Source organism: Cavia porcellus, unplaced genomic scaffold, assembly GCF_034190915.1.
Source record: "Cavia porcellus strain 051 isolate PalLab524CR breed Dunkin Hartley unplaced genomic scaffold, mCavPor4.1 scaffold_1, whole genome shotgun sequence".
Classification (NCBI taxonomy): domain Eukaryota; kingdom Metazoa; phylum Chordata; class Mammalia; order Rodentia; family Caviidae; genus Cavia; species Cavia porcellus.
The window spans coordinates 168,515,844-168,529,719 of record NW_026947484.1 but is presented as its reverse complement, the minus strand read 5'-3'; positions in this window follow the sequence as shown (position 1 = coordinate 168,529,719).

The following is a 13,876-nucleotide window of genomic DNA, read 5'->3' as shown; positions in this document are numbered from 1 at the left end:
AATATTAAAAGCTGTTAGAGAGAAGAGATAAATCACCTATAAAGGAAAGCCTATCAGAATTACAGCAAACTTCTCAACACAAACAATGAAGTCAAAAAGAGCATGGAGTGAGATATTTCAGACCCTAAAGGAAAATGAATTCCAACCCAGAGTGATGTACCCCAAAAAACTGTCCTTTAAAATGCTTGAAGAAATAAGATACTTCCATGACAAAGAACAGCTGAAGAACTTCATAACCATCAAACCAGCCAAGAAAAGAATACTGAAAGACATTCTAGATAGACATAGGAAAAGAACACTAATAAAGGGAAACAATTAAACAAAGTGGAAAGGTAAAGAAGAATCAACAGCGGAAAGATAACTTCAAAAGTAAACCAATATATATATATCAGTTATAACCATTAATGTTAAATGGCTTCAATTCACCAATTTAAAGAAACAAACTGGCAGAAAGGATCAAGAAACAATATCCAACCATATGCTGTCTACAAGAAACCCATCTAACCAAAAGGAATCTCATAGACTGAAAGCCAAAGGATGGAAAACAATACTCCATGCAACAGGATCCCCGAAAAGAGCAGAGGTAGTTATTCTGCTTGCAGACAATGTGAATTTCAAACCAAGAATGATCCAAAGAGATAAAGAAGGTCATTACATACAAGGTAGGTAAAAAAAATTCAAGAGGAAGAGATAACAATCTTAAATCTATATGCATCAAATTGGGGAGCACCCAATACACAAACAAACATTAACAGAAATGAAAAATCAAATAATCAATAACACAATTATAATAAGAGATCTTAATGCACCATTGACACAATGAGACAAATAAACTAGACAGAAAATCAACAGAGAAATAACTATATCACACATGTGTACCAATGGACTTGATGGACATACACACAGTGTTCCACCCAACAACATCAGAATATAATTTCTTCTCAGCAGCACATGGAACATTCTCTAAAGTAGACCATATACCAGCCCACAGAGCATTCTTAAGTAAATGTGAAAGAACTGAAATTATCTCATGCATGTTATCAGAGCATAGCACCTGGAAACTAGAAATTAATGACAAAAGAAACTACAAAATTGCCAGAAACACATGGAAATTGAACAATACACTCCTGAGCAATCAGTGAGTCACAGAGGAAATTAAACAAGAAATTAAACAATATCTACAAGCAAACAAAAATATAAATACATCTTACCAGAACCTGTGGGACACAATGAAAGCAGTCGTCAGAGGAAAATTTATTGTGGAGAATTCCCACATCAGGAAAACAGAACAAACACAAATAAATAACCTGATTCTATACCTCAAACATATAGAAAAAGAGGAGCAAGTGAAGCCCAAAGCCAAAAGAAGGTCAGAGCAAAAATCAATGCAATGCAGACTAAGAAAACAATCCAAAGAATCAATGAATCATAGAGTTGGTTCTTTGAAAGAATAAATAAAATTGATAAACTCCTAGCTAACCTTATTTTTAAAAGGAAAGAAAAAGCTCAAATTTATGCAATAAGGAATGAAAAAGGCAAAATCACTACAGAACCTGTGGAAATACAGAAGATCATCAATACCTATTTCAAAAATCTCTACTCTCATAGGCTTGATAACACAGAGGAAATGGACAGATTCCTCGAAACATAAGAAGTACCAAAGCTGAGTCAAGAAGATGTGAAATTGCTGAATGACTCAGTTTCAATTAATGAAATTCAAAATGTAATTAAATACTTACCAACAAAGAAAAGCCCAGGTCAAGACAGATTCACAGTGGAATTCTACAAGAAATTCAAAGAACATTTAAAACCAACACTCCTCAAACTCTTCAATGAAATTGAAAGAGAAGCAATTCTCCCTAACTCATTCCTGGAAGCAAATAGTACTCTAATCCCAAAACCTGAGAAACACCCAACCAAAAAAGAGAACTACAGGCCAATCTCCCTAATGAACCTAGATGCAAAAATAATATTGACAAACAGAATGCAGCAAATCATCGAGAAGATTATATTCCATGACCAAGTGGGATTCATCCCAGGAATGCAAGGATGGTTCAACATACGTAAATCAATAAATGTAGTCCACCATAGAGCCAAAAATAAGAATCACATGATCATTTCTATAGATTCAGAAACAGCTTTTGATAAGGTCCAACACTTATTCATGATAAGAAGTTTACAGAAAATTAGAATAGATGGTCTTTACCTCAATATGATAAAAGCCATCTATGACAAATCAACAGCCAGCATCATATTAAATGGCCAAAAACTGAAAGCCTTTACCCAAATTCAGGAAATAGACAAGGATGTCCATTACTACCACTGCTATTCAATAAAGTACTGGAAATACTAGCCAGAGCAATTAGACAGGAGAGAAATAAAAGGAGTAAGGATAGTAAAGGAAGAAGTTAAATTATCATTATTTGCAGATGACATGATACTCTACATAGAAGACCCCCAAAACTCTATTGAAAGGCTCCTAGGTATAATAAATAAATTCAGTAATGTAGCTGGATACAAAGTCAACTCTCCAAAATCAATCGCATTTCTATACACTAACAAAATCACTGAGAGAGAAATAAGAGAAACCACACCCTTCACAATAGCATCCAAAAAATGATATATTAGGAATAAATCTGAGAAAAGAAGCAAAAGATCTATTCAGGGAAAATTATAATACCTTGAAAAAAGAAATTGAAGAGGACCTCAGAAAAAGGAAAGACATATCTTGGTCATGGATTGGAAGAACAAACATTGTGAAAATGGCCATTCTCCCAAAACTGTTATACACATTCAATGCAATCCCAATAAAAATACCATCAACATACCTCATAGAGTTAGAGAAATCTCTCCTAAATTTGATTTGGAGTGAAAAGAGACCTAGAACAGATCTAAGCAGCAAAGGCAAGGCAGGAGGCATCACAATCCCTGACTTGAAGTTATACTACAAAGCTACTCTAATAAAATCAACATAGTACTGGAATAAAAACAGACCTGAAGATCAATGGAATAAATTAGAAGATACAACTACAACTACAAACACACTCAGCCACCTAATCTTCGGTAAAGGGGCCAAATGCATTCACTGGCAGAAAGATAGTCTCTTTAATGAACAGTGCTGGAAAAATTGGCTCTCCATATGCTGAAAACTAAAACTAGACCCATGTCTATCACCATGTACTAAACTAAAGTCTAAATGGATCTGAGATCTAAATATTAAAACAGAAACACTAAATCTGTTGGAAGACAAAGTTGGTAAAAATCTTGAAGACATACGGGTAGGTAGACAATTAATGAACAAGAATAAAACCACACATGAAATACTTCACAGAATAACTGGGATCATGTATAAAACCACACATGAAATACTTCACAGAATAACTGGGATCATGTCTTTTTAGAGTTTTTTCATATCAAAACAAATCTCCAGCATAGTGAAAATTAAACCCACAAATTGGGGAAAAAATCTTAGTGAACATATAAAGAATTGAAAAAAATCAGATCCCCAAAATTCAAAGACCCATTCTAAACATGAGCATCTGAGATGAATACACAGTTCTCAAATGAAGAAATACAAATGGCAAATAAATACATGATAAAATGTTTAGCATCACTGGTCATTAGAGAAATGCAAATTAAAACCACACTGAGATTCCATCTCACTCCAGAAGGAATGGCCTGGATAAAGAAAACTACCAACAAGAAATACTGGAGAGATTTCGAGTAAAAAGGAGCTCTCCTGCACTGTTGGTGGGAGTGCAGACTGGTGCAACCACAATGGAGGTCAGTCTGGAGGTTCCTCAAAGAGCTGGGATTGGAAGTCCCATTTGAAACAGCTATTCCACTTCTGGGCATATTCCCTGAACTGTAAACATCATACCACAGTGATATATTTGCACCCATGTTTATATCAGCACAATTTGTAATAGCCAGATTTTGGAAACAACCTAAATGCCCATCAACTGAGGAATGGATAAAAAAGATGTGCTAATTTTATACAATGGAGTACTACTCTGCTATAAAGAATGATCACATTGAGATATTTATAAGTAAATGGATGCAACTCAAGACTATACTCATAAGTGTAATAAATCAAACTCACATGTGTAAATACTGTATAGTCTCCCTAGTGTAAGAAATGGTAAGAGCACATAAGATACAAAAGCTCAAAAATACAGCGAAAGGCTAAGAATCTGCTTAAAGGGGAAAAATAATATCTCAGGGAAAACAATGAAAAGAAAAGGAAGGGAAAAGAAAAAAAATCTAAAATTATATAAACATACTTATGATAGCTAAGATGATTGTGCTACAAATCAACATAGTTAATATTCATAGGCTTGGGACAATTATGCATATTATTGTATGTTGATCTGAAGAACTCTTGAAGATCATTTTGTAAAATAACAACCTTAGTTATGTTCCTACCATCTTCTTGTGAAGGCCTGTATTATCAGTATTTTGGGCTCTTTGCTATTGTTTTTTGTATTTTTTTGCTTTGTGTTTTTCTAGGAATTTGTTTTGTTTTGTTTTTCTCTCTAATATAGAAAGGATAGTTATACATGTAGAGACTCATACATGCCTAGAGCTTCTACTCAACAGTTTATGAGAATTGATTATACAATTCATGATGAAATAAACAGTTACTTTGAAGAAAAAGAGATACTATGGTATCCACTGCTGATTCCATAGCATCATGCTGTGAAATCCAGCAATACTATTATTCTTTGTTCAAAGTGATTTTATTCTGTTTTATATTGTTTAACTTTAACATACATGAAGATATGGACAGCTATTTTGAAGAAAATAAGAGACATTATGGCAACCATTGTTGATTTCCCTATTGTCTGGTTTTGAAGGCCTAAAATACCTTCATCATTCTGTTCTGATCAGTTTAATACTAATTTGTTTTGTATGAATTCATTGTGTGTGAAGATATGGACAACTATTTAGAAGAAAACAAGAGACAATATGATAGACAGTGATTATCTCCTGCTGTCTTGTTTTGAAATCTGTGTCACTTACATTGTTTCTATGATCTGCTTTATTCTGTTTAGTTTTACCCTCTTTAAAATAAAATTTAAAAAAAATAATGATGGAAACAAATCATTCCCAACATGATAAATAAATCGAATCCATGAAACAGATCCAAACAGAAATCCAAGATATTAAAATTTCTGTTGAACTATGTGCAACTGGCTGAACAAATGAGAGGAATTTCAGACCTTGAAGACAGAATTGCAGTTGGTGATCATGAAAAAAGATATCTTAAAAATAGCCAGTGATCATGAAAAACTAATCCAAAAATTGTAAGATGAAGCAAAGAAAATAACATAAGACCAATTAGGTTCAATGAGAAAGCTGCAAAGTGTTCAAATTCCATCAAAAAAAAAAAAGACTTTGCACAGAAATAATGACAGAAGTGCCCCAAGCATGGATAAACACTGTGACAAACAAGTAAATGAATCATGCAGGACCCCAAACAGCCATGACAAAAATAAAGCTATATCAAATTATGTACTAATCAAGATTCTAGAAATTCAGCACAAGAGCAGTATCTTAAAAGCTATTAGAGAAAAGAAACACATCCTCTGTAAAGGAAACTATATCAGAATCAGAGCAACACAAACCCTCAAGTCAAGAAGATCTTAGAGTGAAGTATTCCACGTGCTGAAAGAAAACAACTTCCAACACAGATTGATATACCCTGCAAAATTTTCTTTCAAAATTAATGGAGAAATAAAGTACTTCTAAGACAAAGAACAACTAAAGAAATTCATGACTACCAAATTAATCCCACAAAGAGTACTTAAAGATATTCTTGACAAAGGTAAAAACAACTACAATTTCTAGAACAGAAAGAAACCACAAGGAAAGGCAAGCAATTAAATAGAAGAGAAAAGCAGGGAATGAACACTAGGAAAATAATAAAGATAAGCAAATACACATGAGTTATAACCCCCAGTGTAAATGGCCTTAATTCACCAATCAAAGAAACAGGCCTGCAGAATGCATTAAGAAACAAGACCCAACAATATGCATTATACAAGAAACACATCTAAGTCAAACTAAATTCATAGGCTGACAGTCAAAAGATGGGACACACTCTTCCATCTATAAGAACCCAGAACAAAGCAGGGGCAGCTATTTTGTCTGCATCCGGTGTGAACTTCAAACCAAGAATTATCAAAAGAGATAATGTCCCTGTATACTTTTTAGGAGAAAATTTAAAGAGAAAGAGATAACAATCATAAATATGTAAGCATCAAATATAGGAGCACCCAAATGCTTAAGACAAATATTGATAGACATGGGAAATTAAATAAGCAATAGCATGACTGTAGCAGGGGACCTTAATACCCCCATTGTTATAAACAGATAGATCAATTGGACAAAAAATCAGCAAGAAAATATCAGAACTCAACCAAATCTGTGAATAAGTGGACTTCGTAGATATTTATAGAGTATTTCACCCAGGAACATCAGAATACACATAACTGTCAGCTACACATGGGTTGTTCACACTAAAATACAATATGTACTAACCCAGTAAATACTTAAGTAAAATGCAAAGGAATTTAAATTATCCTATGCATATTATCTGACCATAGCAAAATGAAATTAGATATATTAGTGGCAAAGGAAATCACAAAAACTCCATAAACACATGGAAATTAATAGCAGTCTCCTGAACAAGTGGGATGCAGTTGAAATTAAACAATGTCTACAATTAAGTGAAAATGTAGACCCAGCATACCATAACCTGCAGGACACAATCAGAGAAGTCCCAAGAGGGAAAATTACAGTGGTGGATTCTCACATCAGGAAAACAATGAGAATGAATAAACAACTTAAAGTTGCACCTCAAAATTCTAGAAAAAGACAAACAAGGAAAATCCAAACCTCACAGAAGGAAGAAAATTGCAAAGGTCAGAGCAGAAATCAATGCAATTGAGAGACTAAGAAAATAACATTATTAATTAATCAAAGCACTTATTCTTTGAGAGAATAAATAAAATTGATAAAGTGTTAGCCAAGTTTATAAAAAAAAAAGACTCAAGTTCATGCATTGAGAAATGAAAAAGGTCGAATCACTAGAGAATTTATGAAAATTCAAAAAATTAGCAACACCTTCAAAAATCTTTACTCTTGAAGGAAGGAAAACACAAAGTAAATGGACAGATTCCTAGATACATATGAATTACGAAAGCTGAATCAAGAAGATATAAAAATTCTAAATAACCCAATACCCATATATGACAGAAAATATAATTTAAAAATTTACCAACAAAGAAAAGCCCAGGACCTGATTGATTCATTGCTGAAATCTTCAAGAAATTTAGAGATTTAATGCTAGCTCCTCAAACTTTAATGAAATTCAATGGGAAGCAATACTCCCTAATTCATTCTTGGAGGCAAGTTTTTACTCTGACACCAATATCAAAGAAAGACCCAACCAAAAAAGCAAAGTACAGGCCAATGTTCCTAGTGAACATATATGCAAAAACTCTCAAAAAGATATTGGCATTCAGAATGCAGGAAATCATCAGGAAGACTATACGTCATGACCAAATGATACTCATCTCAGGAATGCAGGGGTGGTTCAATCTACATAAATCAACAATTTTAATACACCATACAAACAGAGCCAAAGACAAAAATCACAGAACCATCTCAATAGATGCAGAAAAAGCTTTTGACAAAGTTCAGCACTCATTCATGATAAAAACTCCACAGAAAATCAGAACAGATGGTCTTTACCTCAATCTGATAAAATCCATCTATGACAAATCAACAACCAACATCATAAATGGCAAAACCTTAAAGCTTTCAACCTAAAATCAGGAAGAAGACAAAGTTGTCCATTATTACCACTCGCATTCAATGTAGTTCTAGATATATTAGCTAGAGTGATTAGACAAGAGTGAAAAATAAAAAGAGTAAGGATAGAAAAGGAAGAATTTAAATTATCATTATTCACACATGACATGATATGCTACAAAGAAGACTTCAAAAACTCCACCAAAAGACATCTAATTTGGTTATTAAATCTAGAAGATATAATAATTCAGCAGCATAGGTAGATACAAACTCAACACTAAAAATCAGTAGCATTCTTGTACCCCAACAACAAACTCACTGATAGACAAATTAGGAAAACCATACCCTTCATAATAGCATCCAAAATATGAAATACTTAGGTATCAATCTAAAAAAGGAAGTAAACTATTAAAAATTACAGTATTCTAAAAAATGAGATTGAAGAGAGTATAAGAAAATGGAAACATATCCTTTACTCATGGATAGGAAGAGCCAACATAGTGAAAATGGCCATACCCTCAAAATTGTTGCAAATTTAATTTAATAAAATAAATTTCAAATTTAATGCAATCCTAATCCAAATACCATTAGCATATCTCACATAACAAGAAAACATTCCTAAAATTAACTTTGAAATAGAATGACCTAGAATAGCAAGAACAATTCTGGGCAACAAAGGCAAGGCAAGAGACATCACAATCGCTGACTTGGAAGTGTACTATAAACTACTGTGCTAAAACCAGCATGGTATTTGGGAAGAAAAATAAAACAGACCTGACAATCAGTGGAACAGATTTGAAAATGAAGACACAACTGCAGAAAGAGATTCAGCCTTTTTACCTTTGACTTAGAGGCAAAATATTTCCACTGGAAGAAATATACCCTTTTTAATAAATTGTAATGTTAAAACTGGTTCTATGAGTGGCAAAGATTGAAACTAGAATCATGTATATCATGATACGCTAAACTAAAGTTCACATAGAACAAAGATCTAAATATTAAAATAGAAACACTAACTCTGAATGAGAAAGTAAGTACACAATTTAAAGATGTAGATATAGGCAGAGAGTTCATGAACAACATCCAAATTGCATGGGAAACACATCAAAGAATCAACAACCAGGATCTCATCTTATTAAAAAGCTTTTACACATCAAAAAAAAAAAATCACCAACAGACTGAAAAGACAACACACAGATTGGAAAAATGTTTTAACAATTGTCCCTCAGAAAAAGGGCTTATCTTAGAATTGAAAAAACATCAGATCCCCTGAAATTCAAAGACCAATCCAAAAATGGGCATGTGAGATAAATGCACACTCTCAGATAAAGAAATACAAATAGCAAATAAATATACAAAAAATATTCAATATCATTGGTCATTCAAGAGATGCAAATTAAAACAATACTGAGATTCTATCTCACACCAGACAGAATAGCTATCATCAAGAAATCAACCAATAGCAAATGTTGGAGAGGCTGTGGGAAAAAATGAACCTGTCTTCACTGTTGGCAGGAGTATAGACTGATACAACCACTGTGGAAATCAGTGTGGAGATTCCTAAAGAAACCAGGATTAGTGGTCTCTTTTGATCCAGTATTCCTCTTCTAGGTATTTTCCTAGAAGAATTAAAATCACCATACCATAGTGATATATGCGCTCCCACGTTTATAGCAGCACAATTTATAATAGCTAAGTCTTGGAAGCAACCCAAATATCCATCAACTGAGGGATGGGTAAAATTATGCAATATTTTTATACAATGCTGCTTATTCTAAGGCTAAACTTGACTTTCACAGGTAAATGTAGCAACTTAAGATCATACTCATATGTGAAGTAAATCAGACTCATATGTGTAAACATCATGTTGTATCCCTAGTATAAGAAATTGAAAGACTAAATAATACCCAAAGTGTACAATAGATATTGTGTAAAGGGAAGAAACTATTCAAAAGGAAGGAGAAATTGAGACTGAGGAAAGGACAAAAGAAGAAAGGGAGGGGCTGGGGATTTAGCTCAGCGGCATAAGCATCTGCCTTGCAAGCAGGCGGTCATGAGTTCGATCCCCGGTACCAATAAAAAAGGAAAAAATGAAAAAGACAAAAAAAAAAAAAAAGAAGAAAGGGAATATATATATATATATATATATATATATATATATATATTAGTAGCCCATAATGATTCTATATCCATATAGATGTGTGTAAGTTAAAGAATTTATACTACTGATTTCTATTAACTAAAAGAAATCTGAGCAACTACTTTGAAAATAATATATAATATATTCACCTTTGTTAATTTCCTATTATCTTGTTTTGAAATATTGTGTCATCATTTTTCTTGCTTTTCCTCTTTAAAATAAAACTTAAAAAATAAAATAAAGAAGTGACATAAGGGTGATGTAGGCAGCCAACGAAAGGTGGGGACCCAAGGAGTAAACTCTCTATGGAAATTCTAGAAGTCGGTTTAGAGCACAGTTTTCAGAGTTGTTCCACTCAAAGGAAAAATATAGCAGGGAAAGTTTTATACCTAACTTTCCCTTGCTAAACTTTGTGCAGTGTACTTATTTCTATATTGTTCCATAGTTAAGAATAGAAGGTTTTTAAAAGAATTTAAAGATTCTAGAGTCCCCACTCTATTTGAGATCAAATTCCACAAGACTCTCATCAATGCAGATGGAGACCCATGGGTAGTAGCAGTGAATCCTCATCACTGTCAGTTCTCCTAAGGGGCGTGGGCTGATGAGTTTCCTTTGATGGAAAATTACTTTTCCCCCACTTTAGTAGCCCACAATGATTATACAAAGAGCAAAGTTCTGGGTGAAAGTTGTTGCTGTCTGAATAACCTTCAGGGAGATTTTGAGTAAGATCATAAACATCTTTGGCCCTTAGCTAGTTTCTTTTTTCTTTCCAAGTGTGGTTTTAAAATATGATCAATTCAAATATGGTTTACGTCAATAAAATTCAGCTGTTTTAAATGTATGGCTTGTTGAGTTTTGACAAATATAAAAAGGCATATAGATAGTACTGCCATTAAGGTATAGAGGTTTCTATTATCATCAGAAGTTTCCCATGCTATTTGCATTTCATTCCCTCCCATAACTTTAGTGCCAGGCAACCACTGCTCTGATTTCCTCTCCCGTAGTTTTGTGCTATCTGGAATGTTAAATAAAAAGGATCATGAGTTTGTACTATTTTGTGTCTCTCTTGTTTCCACTTAGCATAATGCTTGTGAGAGTCATTTGTGTTGTTTGCATCAGTACTTTGTTTCTTTTTGTTGTTGAGTGACATTCTATTGTATGAATCTCTGACAATTTGTTTATCCATTCACTACTGGATGGACATTTGGGTTGTTTCCAGGTTTTGATGATTATGAATAGAGGTGCTGTAATCATTCTGGTGCATGCTTTTGTGTGAACATACATTTTCATTTCTCCTACGTAAACACCTCAGTGGGATTTCTAGCATCTCTGGTGTTACAAGCTAAATTGTGTCCTACAACATCACCAAAAATTTTGTATGTCAAAGCCTGAATCATAGTACTTCAAAATACAAGTGTTTGGAGACAGCCGAATGGATTTGGAAAAAAGCCTCAGGGAAACCCAAATCTGCCAACCCCTTGATCTTGAACTTACAGGCTCCAGAACTATTAGAAAATAAATTAATTTTATATAAGCTAACTAGCCTGTAATATTTTGCTATGGCATCCAACCTTAGCAAACTAGTATACATAATAAGTATATGTTTCCCTTAAGAAGTGGTCAAATATTATATAAACCATTTTACATTCCAATATACAATGTTAGAGTCTCCACTTCTGCATATATTCCATTATTGTTATTACCAGTTTTTCACTTCTGTCTTAATAAGTATGAAATGATAACTCGTTGCAGTTTTACATTTGATATATTTTATACTTCTTCATTAACTAATGATGTAGAACATTCTATGTACTTATTTGTTACCATAAATCCTTTTATGAAATATCTGTTCAACTTTTTACCCATTTTCAAATTTATATTATTGTGAACGTGTTATGAATATTTTCTACATAGTCTAAATACCAATTCTTCATCAAATATCTTTGTAACTATTTTACCCTCTCTATGACTTATCTTTTTTTTAGAGTGTGTTCTTAAAATTAGCTTCCATGAAGTTTGATTTTGGATTTTCTTTTATAATGTGTACTTGTTGTATCTGATCTAAGAAATCCTTGCCTACTCCAGAGTTCCAAAAACTTTCTGCTCTGTTTCTCCACCCTTTATTTTTCAAAATGGAATTTTGCCCATTGTGGAAGGCATGGAGTTTTCAGCTTTACCGGAGATGATGGTGGATGTGTATACAATTCAGAGATGAAGGATTAGAAGCTCTCTTGTACTAATGGACCTAAAGCAATGACTTCTTACTATATTATCAGTTAAAATGGTGAAAACCTGATAGTCTGTATTAATTTCATCCAACTGCACAGACAAGCATGGAAGAGAGGGATAAGTTATAGAGAACCCTCTTAGCCCCTAACATTAGATAAAGTTGAGAATGGTTGGAAGAATTAAGTGGAATTCAATCTGTCAGATACAGAGAGTGAGGAGGGGTATAGTGAGAGACCAAGCAAGAGCCAGCTATGAACACATTACAAAGCCCAGTCTGCTAAAACCACTGAAGGCTTTGAGCAGAGTGTATCTGATTACATTTTAGAGAGCTCACTCTGGCTTCCGCATGGAGAATGAATTAAAGAGGAGCAAGAGTGGAGGAAGGGAGATCAGTTAATTGCTCTTAGTGAGAGATAGATTGATGTCTGAGACTCAGGCACTGTCACCGAGAGTAGAGAGAAGGGATAGATTATCTCCAAGACCTTTTACTGTTTGAGCATTTTCTTAGTGCCTATTAAATTCTATGTCTTTAACAAAATAATTGGCTTGAATTATTATTATTATTATTAAACCATTTGCATCCTTCTTTCTTTAATTCTTGTATAACAATACCTAATTTCACTCCAAAGTCACAGTGCCAATATAGTAGTACTCCTTGCGAAGGGTGGTGCATGGTGAAACCATCCCCAATCATTTCCACTCCCTGGCAACCACTGTGAGACAAAGAGGCAGTTCCCACTTTGAAGAGTCACAATTCAAGTCCAGACTACAAAAAGTGCCACACATTTAAATTTTCAACACTTACTGAATGGTTACTTTGTGCTAAACCTGTTGCATTTAATTCTCACAGCAACCTTGTGAATGTAGATAAAACTGTCCTGATTCAGAGGTTATGAAAACGGAGGCTATGTGTGTAGTCACGTGCTGCCCATCAAAATGCCACATGCACGTAGAGGAAGATGGTATCTTTCAGAGACCTAGAACTGAAATAGCTTAAAGAAATTAGCATTCATAATATGCCTTGTTGTTGGGATTCTTAAAAACCATCTTTATTAGAATCATTCTCCTCAGGGAAATATCATTATTTTTGAACTGAGAAAGAAAATGCATGTGTATAAAGAAATAGCATCTTGTCTGAAGGCCACTAAGACCTGAACCATGAAATTTTTTCAAAGGTGTTTTTAAGAGGAAATTAATTGGATCTGGAAATTTTCTTTCTTTGTGAACTACACCATCCAATGGACTTGACAAATGATTCTTGTTTTTATCCATGGCTCTCAAATAGGTGTGGACTTACAGGTCCCTTTTAAAATATAAGTGACCATTATACAGGTTCTTTCTCATAAAATACACAAAGTAAAAAGCTTAGTATATGATTACAATTGTTTTAAATAGCATCCTCCATGACTCTTCTGTTCATCCCAACTTGAAAGTCCAATTGCTGAAGTGTTAAACAAAAATATCAGTATTTCTATTGGATGCTTTTTAATGTCAATTCAGTGCAGTTAAAAATTCATTACATTGATAACAAAATAGTCCTGAGTTTTATCCTCCATTCTGAAAGTTACTTTTGAATCACTTTACCCCAACTGAGAGACTTACAACAAAAATAGTACGTATGTCCTGCAACTCTATAGTCACTTGAGAATGGCTGGACTTAGCTATAGCCCATATTTACTCCTAATGCCT